Consider the following 17,333-nt stretch of genomic DNA (forward strand, 5'->3'; position numbering starts at 1 on the left):
GAAACACTCATTAAAAATTAAGGAGCATGTTTTCAGTTTTGTGCATCTGGTACATGGTGATCATCATTTTACACATGCATACAAAAGAGAATTTCAATTTAATTTAAATATAATTTAAACTTCTTATTTGGAATCTGAATTATTTGCTTTATACAGAAATGTCCAAATGCGATCATCTGGGACCTCAATTTGCCAGAAGAAGTAGATCTCTGATGTGTTGACTCCAGACTTGATAAAACCATGCAATCCCAGTGTCTAATCTGTGACTGGCATATTTAGATTCTTATTCTGGAACAACCATTTTATGCTAAACTGCCAGACTGGATGTATAGTATGATAATAATGAAAACTTGTTTTACTGTGCCTCTTCTGTCCCCCCCATTCCATCACTCCAGGGGAAGCTGGCAAAATTGCACAAGTTTTCATAGTTTCATATGTGTGAGCCCACTCTTTGGGCATGCGCCAAGCAAATACACTATATAGACAAATGTGATTGGACATCCCCGTGCAAGCGAAATGCATACCATTGCACACAAATTCCAAATGGCCACTAATGTGGCGGTTCCGACAACACTTCATAGGGAGGCCAATGGAATTGCAGTTCTACGGAAATAACTAATGTTTTTATCGGGATGACAATGCCACCTGTCATGTTTCCAGGGCGACGCTGGACTGGTATACAGATAATTCGGTAACTCGGATGGACTGGCCAGCTCAGACTCCAGATCTGGGAATTCAACCTCTGGGATGAATTGGAGCAACGGTGCGATCTAAACTGACGCGACCTTCAATGTCACAGTTGGTCACTGTACTTAAGGAGGAAGTGCAAAACATACCGCCTGCTGTTATCCAGGAACTTGTGGTTAGTTTGCCAAGAAGGGCGTCTGCAGTAATCACTGCACGTGGTGGTCCTACAAAGTACTGACGCCAATAAAATCTCATTGGTCTATTTGCAGTCAGTGTCCAATCACTTTTGTCTGCATAGTGTACATGCAAGCTACACAAAACAACCTGGCATCAGGCCAATTATGCTTATGTTTGCATCACAGATCACCTTCACATTGAGCATGTGACTGATATATATCTCTGAATCTCTAGTGAGATGTGTCGCAAGATATTATAGTCCGAAAATATTGTAGAAAGCCAAGATTAGTTCATGCCATTGTGCCTTCTGAAAAGTGCCTTGAAAATGTTCCCTGATTTGATGCCTAACACTTGTGAGCACACAGGTTTAAATGATTCTATGGCATTAACTGTAAAACCCATTAAAATCTGTGTGGACCAGAAATTGCATTCAAGCATTCAGTTAAAGGTTTCAAGCCATCCGTCACATGTTCATAATGTTTCACGGGGTTCCTGCGGTCCAAGCAAAACATTTTGATGTTTGCAGCTGCTGCTGCTCATCCTCCATTCTTCTAACCATTTCAGTCCCCATACATTTCAGAGCAATTTATACAAATATACCAACTTTTTCACCAACCATCGCTATTTTCAAATTCCTTCAGTAGCCAAAAGATTTCTAGTCATCATAGTTCAATGGCATGCAATTTCAGCAATCTTCTACAGGTTGAGTCTCTCATATCCAAATATACCAAAATATGGAATTACCGAAATACGGAATAATTTTGGCATGACTGAGATAATGAAACCTTTGATTTTTGATGGATCAATGTACACAAACTTTGTCTAAGGTATAAATGATTAAAAATATTGTATAAAATTACCTTCAGACTGTGTGTATAAGGTGTATATAACACATAAATGCATTCTGTGTGTATATTTGGGTCCCATTCCCAAGATATTTCATTATGATTTGCAAATATTCCAAAATACAGAATATTCTGTTATCCAAAATACCCCTGGTCCCAAGCATTTTGGATATGGGAGACTCAACCTGTATATTAGAAATACGGCTAAAATACCTGCCTTTAAATTCTGGCAGTCTGACATGCAGATTCGTAATCCGCAGTTGGTACACTGGGCCTGATTCAGAGCCGAACGCTCTAACCAGAGCGCTTGCTCTGAATCAGGGCCCTCCTCCATGAAAATGGAGCGGCCTCCTGGCCGCTCGCATAGCTGTGGGTGACCACCTACAGCATATGCGAGCGTCCATGATGATGGTCGCGATGGTCTTGACCATCGCGACCATCGGGCTTGCGACGGAGACCCTGCGGTAGGGTCTCGCTGCCGCAAGCCCTGGAGTGATTTTGGCTCTATCAGAGCCAAAATCACTCCCACTGACATCACTAGTGATGTCAGTGGGGCCGGCTCAGACGGTAGGCGTTCCCATGGGATCGCCTCCGTCTGGCAGGCACGCCCCGGGCACGCCCACCAAAGGGGGCGTGCTGTCAATCAACATCGACAGCACGCCCCCTTTGGTGCGAGACCCGGAGCGATGGAGAGCCCGTCGCTCGCCGGGTCTCGCGCATGTGCACGACGGAGCTCCCTCCGTCGTGCGCATGTGCAGTGGGGGAACATCGACCCGCTTGCGAGCGTCTTGCGCTCGCGAGCGGGTCTGAAAGACCCCCACTGCACGATTTGTACTCTCTGTATGTAAAAATCGGGAATAAATTTCAGTTCTGGTGGTTTTAATGTTGTTTGATTGCGGTTTGGCCATAAGTAAATTTCTCATGGCAGCTCTATTTCGTAAGCCATTGCTTGATAAAGAAAGAATACAGGCACTCCGAAAAAATATAATCCTGAAAGTTGTAGAAATTACAAAGTATTAAAGTAAATTATTGCTGTTCTGTTACATTGCATTATCGCTTAGTGCATTCTTCTACAGTTATAGTATAAATACTAAGGACAGTTCAGGGAAACACTGTTGTCATTTGTAAATGTAGGTTAGTGTAGGGTCTATTCAGCAACAGTGACGATGTTGCCCAGAATATTATCGGGCAACATCGTCACGAGATTTTATCAATTATGATAAAATATGTAAGGTATGCAGCATTATTTTCAGCAGGGACAGCGGTTGCGGTAACACGCTGTCCCTACAATGTCACAGAAGGTATTGTTTTCGAGATTCTGTTTGTTCCTCTGTGCATGCTCAGTCATGCGCTCGGGAACAGTCTCCGTCCTGGCTTCCCGGTGACCGCGGAGGGGGTAAGTACAGCTCCAACCTCCCGAAACTGATTGATATGTGTATACAGGCTTTATGCTAGCCTGTATACATGTATAGTTATGTGCTTTTATATTTAACATTTATATATAAATGTTAAATATAATTGCACATAAATATACATGTATACAGGCTAGTATAAAGCCTGTATACACATATCAATCAATTTCGTGAGGTTTAAAAGGCTCTAAAGTGACTTACCTGCCCCCGATCACCAGGAAGGAAGGACTGAGACTGGGCGGGCTTATAAGATGCTGCAGGGACTTATGGGAAAATTTTGCTCTGTCCCTGCAGTTTTCGGGATATTTAAGTATTGTCTTTGTATAACGCCATTCTGAAATGGCGTTATATAAAGGAATTATTTATCGAGTGATTTAACACTTTTTGCTTTGCTGAATAGCAAAAAGTGTTAAAGCACTGTAGAGATCAATGGCTGATCCCTACAGTGCGGTATTCAGCAAGGTGGGAATCAATGGGGAAGGTAATTGCGTTATCTTCTCCATTATCCCATTGCTGAATAGGAGAGTTACATAAAAAATACAGAAATCATAGTTTCCGTATATTTTTTATGTAAAATAATCAATGCTGAATAGACCCCTATATCTGAAGCTTGGGATTCAAAATAACAGAAAACTCTAAGTCCCAAACATTCTGGCTAATAGATTCCAAGCTTGTACTAATCAACCCACTAATATTTAAATCTGTAAGGGCTGCTAAGCAGTATAAACTCTAAAGTGTTGCTGTGGCAACAGGGATGTGTCATTGTTACCTTTCTGGTGGCATTGTGAGGTTAGGCAGGTTATCTTCCATCTGTCGTATTCAGATCATGTGTGCAACAATGTACAATAATGATAAAACAGAATTTTGGCACAGCTCATGTTTGCATAATTGTAGTATTTCCTTTCATTGAGCAATAATTTGTGTTGTGGGAAGTTCCTAATCTGAACTGTGTTTTTTTTTGTAAACACCTATGTAGTTATGTAATTTATCATTTAAAGTAATTTTATGTAATATATTATACGAGCTGGGATACCCGGCGTTGCCCGGGTTAAAGAATGGACCTTGAAGTACGTCTGTAACCTCCATTTTTAACATTGTCCTCGCCTATAACACCATTCCATTGATCCATTGACATCTTCTTGTACTTCCTCTGAAGTCTCCTCACATCTTGCCTCTCTCTTACCTCTAGCAGCTGAGGAGCTGCGACCCACACTGGATCGTTAATTTGCTGGCATGGCTATTCTAGTCTTTGGTTGTTCTTTAACAGTGAATGGTCTTGAAAGGCCACACTTTTGAAGGCTGAGATGTGAAAATAACTAAACTTATGCTGCATACACACGGTCAGATTTTGTTAAAGATCTGAACAATAACGATTGTATAAATCGTTCATATCTTTGAGATGTTAGGCATGCATCGATCAACGATGCGCGTTCCCGCATGTCAGATAATGATATCTGATAATGACTGTGTTTGCAGTAAGATTTGGACAATTTCATTCATTTTAATACTCTCAGAAATCGTTCAATCGTTCATCGTTCACTAAATCATTCAAATCGTTGATGAAATCGTTCAATCGTTCATCATTCATCGTTATCGTTCAACGAAATTGATGATCTGACAAATCTGACCATGTGTATGCAGCATTAGTTTGAATGTGAAATACTAAAGGTGAAAAGCTTTGACAAGGTACACAGAAGTCATTTGCACCTGGATAACAATGTAATTTAGGAGTAAAGGACAGTGCAGGCAGGTGTATTCTCTATGGGGTAGATTTACTAAAGTGTAGTTTTTACAAAGTGGAGATGTTGCCCATAGCAACCAATCAGATTCTACTTAACTAGCACCACCTAGAAGATAATAGCTAGAATCTGTTTGGTTGCTATGGGCAACATCTCCACTTCTAAAAACCCACGCTTTAGTAAATACGTCCCTTACTGTTTGGAATTAACTATATCAGGAGCAGAGTGACTTACTGGTCAGAAATCAGTATAGCTTCCCAAATCCCTGTGGTTTCAGAAATCACTGCAGAACAGAAATCATTGGCACGCAGAAATCTCTGCAGACCAACACAGGGAGACCATGGTATATGAAAATGTGCTTGGAGGAAATTAGTAACTGTCAGTGCAGGTGCAGTGTGACAGTTGATCCTCCAACTCACTGCTCATCCGTTGGAGCTCTGCCTGCCCCCCATTGGTGCATATCAGCCTGTGCCTTCAGATCAGTGCAGTTTTAGGAACTGGAAGACATCCTGAGCGAACATCCGTAAACAAAAATTTCAAATTAGAGACTCCACAGCCTAGTTTGGTGGATGCCATGTAGACCTCCATGGCCCTGATGAACTTCAAATAGCCACAAATCTAATCCTGGTCAAACGACACCACCATACCAAATATGGTGGAGCTAGGTACAAAACTCTGGCCGTGCATAAAGGACAAACGTACAGACACACACACTATTGATACTTGGGGTATATTTACTAAAGTGGAGTTGTTGCCCATACAACCAATCAGATTCTACTTATCATTTATCTAGCACCTTCTAGAAGATAATAGCTAGATTCTGATTGTTTGCTATAGTCAACAACTCCACTTCTAAAAAACTGCACTTTAGTAAATATACCCCTTAGCTGGGACACCCGGTGTTGCTCGGGTTGAAGACTGGACCCTGAAGTACACCTGCAGCCTTCATTTTTTTACATTGTAGTTGCCTACAACCTGGATAAATATGCAAATTAGGAGTAAATAACAGTGCAGGCAGGCGTACGGTATTCTCAAACCGTTTGGAATGGGGTATATCAGGTGCAGACTGACTTACAGAACAGAAATCAGTATAGCTTCCAAAATCACTTGAGTTTCAGAAATCACTGCAGAACAGAGGGGGTGATACAGCTGCGAATGGATATGCGATCTCCATCAGCAGACGTATATCCTGGCCTCTCCACTCCCCAGCATCCATGGTGACACGCTTACATTTTGGGAAATGGAGGCCTTCCCCTCACCACCCATAAACAGCAGCAGACTGTCAACCACTGACAAATTGTTGACTACTGCGTGCAGGATTGCAGACCCGTGCTTCACATGTGCAGTACGCAGCTGCGACTCCGGCAACAGACACAGTAGAATGCATATGATGCTGGGAGCAACCCTTGCAAAAGTTATAAAAGTGGAGAATCAGGGAAAAATCTGCTATATTGAATTAGAGAAGAGCGCTTGCTCTGAATCAGGGCCCTCCTCCATGAAAATGGAGCGGCCTCCTGGCCGCTCGCATAGCTGTGGTTGACCACCTACAGCATATGCGAGCGTCCATGATGATGGTCGCGATGGTCTTGACCATCGCGACCATCGGGCTTGCGACGGAGACCCTGCGGTAGGGTCTCGCTGCCGCAAGCCCTGGAGTGATTTTGGCTCTATCAGAGCCAAAATCACTCCCACAGTGGGGCCGGCTCAGACGGTAGGCGTTCCCATGGGATCGCCTCCGTCTGGCAGGCACGCCCCGGGCACGCCCACCAAAGGGGGCGTGCTGTCAATCAACATCGACAGCACGCCCCCTTTGGTGCGAGACCCGGAGCGATGGAGAGCCCGTCGCTCGCCGGGTCTCGCGCATGTGCACGACGGAGCTCCCTCCGTCGTGCGCATGTGCAGTGGGGGAACATCGACCCGCTTGCGAGCGTCTTGCGCTCGCGAGCGGGTCTGAATGACCCCCACTGCACGATTTGTACTCTCTGTATGTAAAAATCGGGAATAAATTTCAGTTCTGGTGGTTTTAATGTTGTTTGATTGCGGTTTGGCCATAAGTAAATTTCTCATGGCAGCTCTATTTCGTAAGCCATTGCTTGATAAAGAAAGAATACAGGCACTCCGAAAAAATATAATCCTGAAAGTTGTAGAAATTACAAAGTATTAAAGTAAATTATTGCTGTTCTGTTACATTGCATTATCGCTTAGTGCATTCTTCTACAGTTATAGTATAAATACTAAGGGCAGTTCAGGGAAACACTGTTGTCATTTGTAAATGTAGGTTAGTGTAGGGTCTATTCAGCAACAGTGACGATGTTGCCCAGAATATTATCGGGCAACATCGTCACGAGATTTTATCAATTATGATAAAATATGTAAGGTATGCAGCATTATTTTCAGCAGGGACAGCGGTTGCGGTAACACGCTGTCCCTACAATGTCACAGAAGGTATTGTTTTCGAGATTCTGTTTGTTCCTCTGTGCATGCTCAGTCATGCGCTCGGGAACAGTCTCCGTCCTGGCTTCCCGGTGACCGCGGAGGGGGTAAGTACAGCTCCAACCTCCCGAAACTGATTGATATGTGTATACAGGCTTTATGCTAGCCTGTATACATGTATAGTTATGTGCTTTTATATTTAACATTTATATATAAATGTTAAATATAATTGCACATAAATATACATGTATACAGGCTAGTATAAAGCCTGTATACACATATCAATCAATTTCGTGAGGTTTAAAAGGCTCTAAAGTGACTTACCTGCCCCCGATCACCAGGAAGGAAGGACTGAGACTGGGCGGGCTTATAAGATGCTGCAGGGACTTATGGGAAAATTTTGCTCTGTCCCTGCAGTTTTCGGGATATTTAAGTATTGTCTTTGTATAACGCCATTCTGAAATGGCGTTATATAAAGGAATTATTTATCGAGTGATTTAACACTTTTTGCTTTGCTGAATAGCAAAAAGTGTTAAAGCACTGTAGAGATCAATGGCTGATCCCTACAGTGCGGTATTCAGCAAGGTGGGAATCAATGGGGAAGGTAATTGCGTTATCTTCTCCATTATCCCATTGCTGAATAGGAGAGTTACATAAAAAATACAGAAATCATAGTTTCCGTATATTTTTTATGTAAAATAATCAATGCTGAATAGACCCCTATATCTGAAGCTTGGGATTCAAAATAACAGAAAACTCTAAGTCCCAAACATTCTGGCTAATAGATTCCAAGCTTGTACTAATCAACCCACTAATATTTAAATCTGTAAGGGCTGCTAAGCAGTATAAACTCTAAAGTGTTGCTGTGGCAACAGGGATGTGTCATTGTTACCTTTCTGGTGGCATTGTGAGGTTAGGCAGGTTATCTTCCATCTGTCGTATTCAGATCATGTGTGCAACAATGTACAATAATGATAAAACAGAATTTTGGCACAGCTCATGTTTGCATAATTGTAGTATTTCCTTTCATTGAGCAATAATTTGTGTTGTGGGAAGTTCCTAATCTGAACTGTGTTTTTTTTTGTAAACACCTATGTAGTTATGTAATTTATCATTTAAAGTAATTTTATGTAATATATTATACGAGCTGGGATACCCGGCGTTGCCCGGGTTAAAGAATGGACCTTGAAGTACGTCTGTAACCTCCATTTTTAACATTGTCCTCGCCTATAACACCATTCCATTGATCCATTGACATCTTCTTGTACTTCCTCTGAAGTCTCCTCACATCTTGCCTCTCTCTTACCTCTAGCAGCTGAGGAGCTGCGACCCACACTGGATCGTTAATTTGCTGGCATGGCTATTCTAGTCTTTGGTTGTTCTTTAACAGTGAATGGTCTTGAAAGGCCACACTTTTGAAGGCTGAGATGTGAAAATAACTAAACTTATGCTGCATACACACGGTCAGATTTTGTTAAAGATCTGAACAATAACGATTGTATAAATCGTTCATATCTTTGAGATGTTAGGCATGCATCGATCAACGATGCGCGTTCCCGCATGTCAGATAATGATATCTGATAATGACTGTGTTTGCAGTAAGATTTGGACAATTTCATTCATTTTAATACTCTCAGAAATCGTTCAATCGTTCATCGTTCACTAAATCATTCAAATCGTTGATGAAATCGTTCAATCGTTCATCATTCATCGTTATCGTTCAACGAAATTGATGATCTGACAAATCTGACCATGTGTATGCAGCATTAGTTTGAATGTGATATACTAAAGGTGAAAAGCTTTGACAAGGTACACAGAAGTCATTTGCACCTGGATAACAATGTAATTTAGGAGTAAAGGACAGTGCAGGCAGGTGTATTCTCTATGGGGTAGATTTACTAAAGTGTAGTTTTTACAAAGTGGAGATGTTGCCCATAGCAACCAATCAGATTCTACTTAACTAGCACCACCTAGAAGATAATAGCTAGAATCTGTTTGGTTGCTATGGGCAACATCTCCACTTCTAAAAACCCACGCTTTAGTAAATACGTCCCTTACTGTTTGGAATTAACTATATCAGGAGCAGAGTGACTTACTGGTCAGAAATCAGTATAGCTTCCCAAATCCCTGTGGTTTCAGAAATCACTGCAGAACAGAAATCATTGGCACGCAGAAATCTCTGCAGACCAACACAGGGAGACCATGGTATATGAAAATGTGCTTGGAGGAAATTAGTAACTGTCAGTGCAGGTGCAGTGTGACAGTTGATCCTCCAACTCACTGCTCATCCGTTGGAGCTCTGCCTGCCCCCCATTGGTGCATATCAGCCTGTGCCTTCAGATCAGTGCAGTTTTAGGAACTGGAAGACATCCTGAGCGAACATCCGTAAACAAAAATTTCAAATTAGAGACTCCACAGCCTAGTTTGGTGGATGCCATGTAGACCTCCATGGCCCTGATGAACTTCAAATAGCCACAAATCTAATCCTGGTCAAACGACACCACCATACCAAATATGGTGGAGCTAGGTACAAAACTCTGGCCGTGCATAAAGGACAAACGTACAGACACACACACTATTGATACTTGGGGTATATTTACTAAAGTGGAGTTGTTGCCCATACAACCAATCAGATTCTACTTATCATTTATCTAGCACCTTCTAGAAGATAATAGCTAGATTCTGATTGTTTGCTATAGTCAACAACTCCACTTCTAAAAAACTGCACTTTAGTAAATATACCCCTTAGCTGGGACACCCGGTGTTGCTCGGGTTGAAGACTGGACCCTGAAGTACACCTGCAGCCTTCATTTTTTTACATTGTAGTTGCCTACAACCTGGATAAATATGCAAATTAGGAGTAAATAACAGTGCAGGCAGGCGTACGGTATTCTCAAACCGTTTGGAATGGGGTATATCAGGTGCAGACTGACTTACAGAACAGAAATCAGTATAGCTTCCAAAATCACTTGAGTTTCAGAAATCACTGCAGAACAGAGGGGGTGATACAGCTGCGAATGGATATGCGATCTCCATCAGCAGACGTATATCCTGGCCTCTCCACTCCCCAGCATCCATGGTGACACGCTTACATTTTGGGAAATGGAGGCCTTCCCCTCACCACCCATAAACAGCAGCAGACTGTCAACCACTGACAAATTGTTGACTACTGCGTGCAGGATTGCAGACCCGTGCTTCACATGTGCAGTACGCAGCTGCGACTCCGGCAACAGACACAGTAGAATGCATATGATGCTGGGAGCAACCCTTGCAAAAGTTATAAAAGTGGAGAATCAGGGAAAAATCTGCTATATTGAATTAGAGAAGGAAGCTGGGCTTCCCCTGTGCCTGCTTCAGGCCATAGGCTTGTTTATTTGATGTGTCAAGGATTTTCCCATGTACTCTGCACTTTATAAGCCTTTCTTGTTTAGCTAGCAGGAATAAATAAAAAATAAGGACAAAATAAGGTGATAAACTGTTTCAATACTAAGAAGTAGCCAGGTTATCTGTCCAGTATATAGCTCAGAGATGTCACGTCACTGGGGAAATGTCGATTCGGATCAGGTACCCTAGGGATAGGTATGGGTACTGGAAAGTAAATGAAGTAGGCAGACAGTACTGCCATCAGAAATTGTGGGACCCGGTACTACTGGGGGCAGATGTGGGAGAAGCTGTGGATAATGTGGGTGGAGCTACAGCAAGGGGTGGGGCATTAATCGGTGCGTAAGCCAGTTTAAAAATCTGCAAAGTTTGGACTTTGGGGGTGGGTGTTATTATAACATGTGAATCTGTAATATAATATATGAAAGTATTCAAATACAGAAATATAGGAGAGAAGCCTGCTGTAAATTCACACACAGAAAACCAGGATCTATACTAAATATATAGAGAAAGCCATATTGATTCTACATATATACAGGGGCGTAGAGAGCCTTCCCAGGGAAGGGGGCATGGCCTAATCATAGGAGACATGGCCACGCCCCCTTTGGTGAGGAAAAAAACATTTCTGCAGCACTGTGAAGGGAGGGAGGGAATCACTGTGAACCCTCCAGCCCAGTGCAAATCCAGGGCAGGCCATGATTAGTGTGATTGCTCCCCCCCTCAGACACAGGAGACTGCTGCTGCTCAGATCAGTCTCCCATTGCAGCCCAACACATAGCGGGGGGGGGGGGGGCAGCGATGGACCCAGTCCCCTGCTGGGCCCCTCCAACAAGTCCGGGCCTGGGTAATTAGTACCTGCTCCCTCCTCTCAGCGCCTTGTATATATATATACTGTACAGGGTCGGATTGGGAACTTAAAATGGCCCTGGAGAAAATTCTGAGAGTGGCCTCATTCAAATTTAAACTGCAGGTGCCCCAAAACAATCAGAAGTTGTGCTAGCAATCAGCCAACTTGACAGCCATACAATACAGAGAGTATCTTTGTGCCTGCCATCCACACAAACAGCATCCCAGACAAAGGTGTAGCTATAGTAGGAGAGTACGGCTGCTACGGGCACCCTCTCCCTGAGCCCAGGCTTTTCTATTTTTGTCAGAGTGTTGCTGCAGGGTATCTGGGCCCAGAGATGATCCAAGCTACAGCCATCACTAGCTGCTACCTGCATGTATTGTGATGTCACAATGCTGGTCACAGCCCTATATAAAGGATGCCCAGCTACTGGCAGCCATTTTGTGGTGACATGTTGCTACACTGATACTATCTGAGTAGTTCCTGCTTTATTTAAGTGAATTTGGATAACAACTACTGATATGAACATTGGATTATATCTCCCAATAAGGTTCTGAACAGCAACATTTTCAGAAAAAGAATCTGAATAACATCTTCAGGTAAGGACTATATAACAAATTTTGGCCTGTACCCTTCCCCCTTCAGAAACCTCCCTCCATTTTATCTATAGTTTTTAATTCAGAAACAATGGATAAAGCAATTGATTAATCTGATATGACACTGCATGATTTAAGATGGATACACACTTGTCCAATCCTCTGAGGATTTAACTCCAGGCCAGACTGTTAACACAATCCTACTGGAGACCTGGATGTAGATTCAACACCCAATATAGGCCTACTCAGCTGTCCAATTTTGCAGCAAATCTCAGACAGTAGGTACAGAGAATGGGGCTGCTATGGGGCCAGCCTGTCATGTTGCTGCAGGGCATCTGCTGTCTCTGCCTCCATCTCTCTTCATTAACTGATTTATCAGTGAATCATAACCTTCTTTTATACCATGTTGTATAAGAAACATTTAGGATTAGAGAGACTATGGGCCAAATGTAATAAGGTGTCTGTTTTGGTAAATTGCGAGTTTGGTGCTAAACGTGCAATTTTTCACAACTCTCCAATGTAATAAGGTGTCTGTTTTGGTAAATTGCGAGTTTGGTGCTAAACTCGCAATTTTTCACAACTCTCCAATGTAATAGGGTGTCTATTCACTAAAACTCGCATTTTTCAGAGTTACTAAAACTCTCCATTCTCAAACTCGCATCCAGATTAGGGGTGAGCGGGTTCGGATTTCTGAAATCCGAACCCCCCTGAGCCCCCCCGATCCGAGGCCGATCCGAGTCAGGCTCGACTTTTCCCGCCTGACTCGGATCTGAAATCGAGGCAAAACGTCATCATCCCGCCTTCCGAGTCTCGCGGGTTTTGGATCCTATATAAGGTACCCGCGTCGGCGCCATTTTCTCACTCGACTGTGGACAGTGAAGAGGGAGGGTGGGAGTTAGGGCTGGCTGGGCTGTGTAGTGTAGTGTAGCGCAGAGTAGTGTTGTGCTGTGCTGCGCTGTGCTGCTGTTGTCCACTACTTCAAAGTCCATAGGGGCTGGCTGTGTGGTGCTGTGCTGCTGTTGTTAATAGGGGCTGTGTCCACTGCTTCAAAGTCCATAGGGGCTGGCTGGACTGTGTTGTGCAGTCAGTTCTCCATAGGGGCTGTGTCCACTCCAAAGTTCTGTGCAGTGTCCCAGTCCTAAAGGGGTGCTGTAGTGTTGTCCAGGGGGTGCTCTGTCCATCAGGGGTGCTCCCCCCAAAGTGCTAAAAAAATAATATTTTTTGTGTGTTTGTGAATTGTGTGCGCAGTAGCCGCACATGCATCAACAAAGTAGTGCCAAGCGTGCGCCTGTGTCATAAGTAAAGGGCCGGCTGGCTTGACCGTTAAAGGGTGCTGTAACCCCCAAAGTACACTCCAAACCCAAAAAATATATATTTTCTGTGTTTGTGAATTGTGTGCGCAGTAGCCACACGTGCATCAACAAAGTAGTGCCAAGCGTGCGCCTGTGTCATAAGTAAAGGGCCGGCTGGCTTGACCGTTAAAGGTGCTGTAACCCCCAAAGAACACTCCAGTCCAAACCAAAAAAAAAATTATTTTCTGTGTTTGTGAATTGCGTGCGCAGTAGCCGCACGTGCATCAACAAAGTAGTGCCAAGCGTGCGCCTGTGTCATAAGTAAAGGGCCGACTGGCTTGACCGTTAAAGGGTGCTGTAACCCCCAAAGTACACTCCAGTCCAAACCAAAAAAAAAATTATTTTCTGTGTTTGTGAATTGTGTGCGCAGTAGCCGCACGTGCATCAACAAAGTAGTGCCAAGCGTGCGCCTGTGTCATAAGTAAAGGGCCGGCTGGCTTGACCGTTAAAGGGTGCTGTAACCCCCAAAGTACACTCCAGTACAAACCAAAAAAAAAATTATTTTCTGTGTTTGTGAATTGTGTGCGCAGTAGCCGCACGTGCATCAACAAAGTAGTGCCAAGCGTGCGCCTGTGTCATAAGTAAAGGGCCGGCTGGCTTGACCGTTAAAGGGTGCTGTAACCCCCAAAGTACACTCCAAACCAAATAAGAAAATATTTTTTCTGTGTTTGTGAATTGTGTGCGCAGTAGCCGCACGTGCATCAACAAAGCAGCGCCAAGCGTGCGCCTGTGTCCCATAAGTAAAGAGCCGGCTGGCTCATTTCTTAAAGGGTGGTGTAACCCACAAAGTGCACTACTCTCCAGCAAAAATAAAAAAATATTTTCTGTGTTTGTGTGCGCCTTAGCCGCAGGTATATATCAATATAACATAAATGGAGGACCAAACTTTCTCCGATAAAAATAAAATAGGGAAAGATCAAGAACCATTTCCTCCTAGTGCTGTTGCTGCTGCTGGGAGTTGTTCATCATCCCAGAGAGGAAGTAGGAACATCACTACTTTTACTAAACAATTGACCCTCCAACAGTCCCTAGCGATGAGGATGAAGTACGACAGCAGTCATCCTGAAGCAAAACGTATAACTGAGGCCTTGACTGCTATGTTGGTGTTAGACGTGCATCCGGTATCCGCCATTAGTGCAGTGGGATTTAGACAATTGATGGAGGTAGTGTGTCCCCGGTTCCAAATCCCGTCTAGATTCCACCTGCATCCTCAAAGCAGCAGCGACAAGCGTGCGTCTGTCTGTTAAAGGGTGGTGTAACCCTCAAAGTGCTCCAAAAAATAAAAAACTATTTTTTTAATGTGTTTGTGACTTGTGTGCGATGTAGCCGCACGTGCATCAACATAGTAGCAGCGCCAAGCGTGCGCCTGTGTCATAAGTCAAGGGCTGGTTTGGACATCTGGTCCGGTCTGAAGGACGTGCCAACAATTTCTGACAAGTCTACTGTCACTGCATATGATACTGTCCTCAAAGCAGCAGCGACAAGCGTGCGTCTGTCTGTTAAAGGGTGGTGACACCCTCAAAGTGTGCTACACAAACAATAAAAATATTGTTCTTTTTTTTCTGTCTTTGTGAATTGTGTGGGCTGTAGCCGCACTTGCATCCTCAAAGCAGCAGCGACAAGCGTGCGTCTGTCTGTTAAAGGGTGGTGACACCCTCAAAGTGTGCTACACAAACAATAAAAATATTCTTCTTTTTTCTGTCTTTGTGAATTGTGTGGGCTGTAGCCGCACTTGCATCCTCAAAGCAGCAGCGACAAGCGTGCGTCTGTCTGTTAAAGGGTGGTGTAACCCTCAAAGTGCGCTCCACAAACAATAAAAATATTCTTCTTTTTTTTTCTGTCTTTGTGAAATGTGTGGGCTGTAGCTGCACCTGCATCCTTAAAGCAGCAGCGACAAGCGTGCGTCTGTCTGTTAAAGGGTGGTGACACCCTCAAAGTGTGCTACACAAACAATAAAAATATTGTTCTTTTTTTTCTGTCTTTGTGAATTGTGTGGGCTGTAGCCGCACTTGCATCCTCAAAGCAGCAGCGACAAGCGTGCGTCTGTCTGTTAAAGGGTGGTGACACCCTCAAAGTGTGCTACACAAACAATAAAAATATTCTTCTTTTTTCTGTCTTTGTGAATTGTGTGGGCTGTAGCCGCACTTGCATCCTCAAAGCAGCAGCGACAAGCGTGCATCTGTCTGTTAAAGGGTGGTGACACCCTCAAAGTGTGCTACACAAACAATAAAAATATTCTTCTTTTTTCTGTCTTTGTGAATTGTGTGGGCTGTAGCCGCACTTGCATCCTCAAAGCAGCAGCGACAAGCGTGCGTCTGTCTGTTAAAGGGTGGTGTAACCCTCAAAGTGCTCCATAAAATAAAAAACTATTTTTTTAATGTGTTTGTGACTTGTGTGTGATGTAGCCGCATGTGCATCAACATAGTAGCAGCGCCAAGCGAGCGCCTGTGTCATAAGTCAAGGGCTGGTTTGGACATCTGGTCCGGACTGAAGGACGTGCCAACAATTTCTGACAAGTCTACTGTCACTGCATATGATACTGTCCTCAAAGCAGCAGCGACAAGCGTGCGTCTGTCTGTTAAAGGGTGGTGACACCCTCAAAGTGTGCTACACAAACAATAAAAATATTCTTTTTTTTTCTGTCTTTGTGAATTGTGTGGGCTGTAGCCGCACTTGCATCCTCAAAGCAGCAGCGACAAGCGTGCGTCTGTCTGTTAAAGGATTACATCGGTGACAGCATCCAAGTAGGCATGTCAGACAGTCCGTACCTGTACTGGCAGGAAAAAGAAGCAATTTGGAGGTCCCTGTACAAACTGGCTCTATTTTACCTGAGTTGCCCCCCCTCCAGTGTGTACTCCGAAAGAGTGTTTAGTGCAGCCGGGAACCTTGTCAGCGAAAGGCGTAGGAGGTTGCTTCCACAAAATGTGGAGAAGATGATGTTCATAAAATGAATTATCAACTCTTCCAGGGAGACCAGCCTCCAGAACGTACAGAGGGACCTGTGGTTGTGGATTCCAGCGGGGACGAATTAATACTCTGTGAGGATGAGGATGTACACAACACTGAAGAGGGTGAGGAATCGGTGGATGAGGAGGATGAGGACGACATCTTGCCTCCATAGAGCCAGTTTGTGCAGGGACAGATTAATTGCCAGCTTGTTTTGTGGGGGCCCAAACGAACCAATCATTTCAGCCACAGTCGTGTGGCAGACCCTGGCACTGAAATGTTTGGTTTGTTAAAGTGTGCATGTCCTGTTTATACAACATAAGGGTGGGTGGGAGGGCCCAAGGACAATTCCATCTTGCACCTCTTTTTTTTCTTTGCATTATGTATAGTTTGGGGCCTAGTTTTTCAAACTGCCATCCTGTCTGCCACTGCAGTGTCACTCCTAGATGGACCACGTGTTTGTGCCGCCCACTCGTATCTCTTAGCATAGTCATCCAGCTACCTTGGTGCAACTTTTTTGACATAAAAACACTATTGTGAGGTGTGAGGTGTTCAGAATAGACTGGAAATGAGTGGAAATTAAGGTTATTGAGGTTAATAATAGCATAGGAGCAGAAAAACCCACAAATTCTGTGATTTTAGCTGTTTTTATGCTTTTTTTCAAAAAAATACAGATCCAAAACACAAAACCCAGAACCCAAAACACGGAAGGGTGGTTTTGGCAAAACCAATCCAGATCCAAAACACGAAGAAAGATCCAGATCCAAAACCAAAACACAAAACACGAAAAGTGGCCGGTGCACACCCCTAATCCAGATGCTTTCACATTGAAATCAATCAACTCGCCCAATGTAATAGAGTGTCTGTTTCAGACTCGCAAAAAAAAGATTACCAAAAGTCCCCAAATAATAGACCTGC

This window comes from Taudactylus pleione, unplaced genomic scaffold (assembly GCF_031769625.1).
Source record: "Taudactylus pleione unplaced genomic scaffold, aTauple2 ptg000454l, whole genome shotgun sequence".
Lineage (NCBI taxonomy): Eukaryota > Metazoa > Chordata > Amphibia > Anura > Myobatrachidae > Taudactylus > Taudactylus pleione.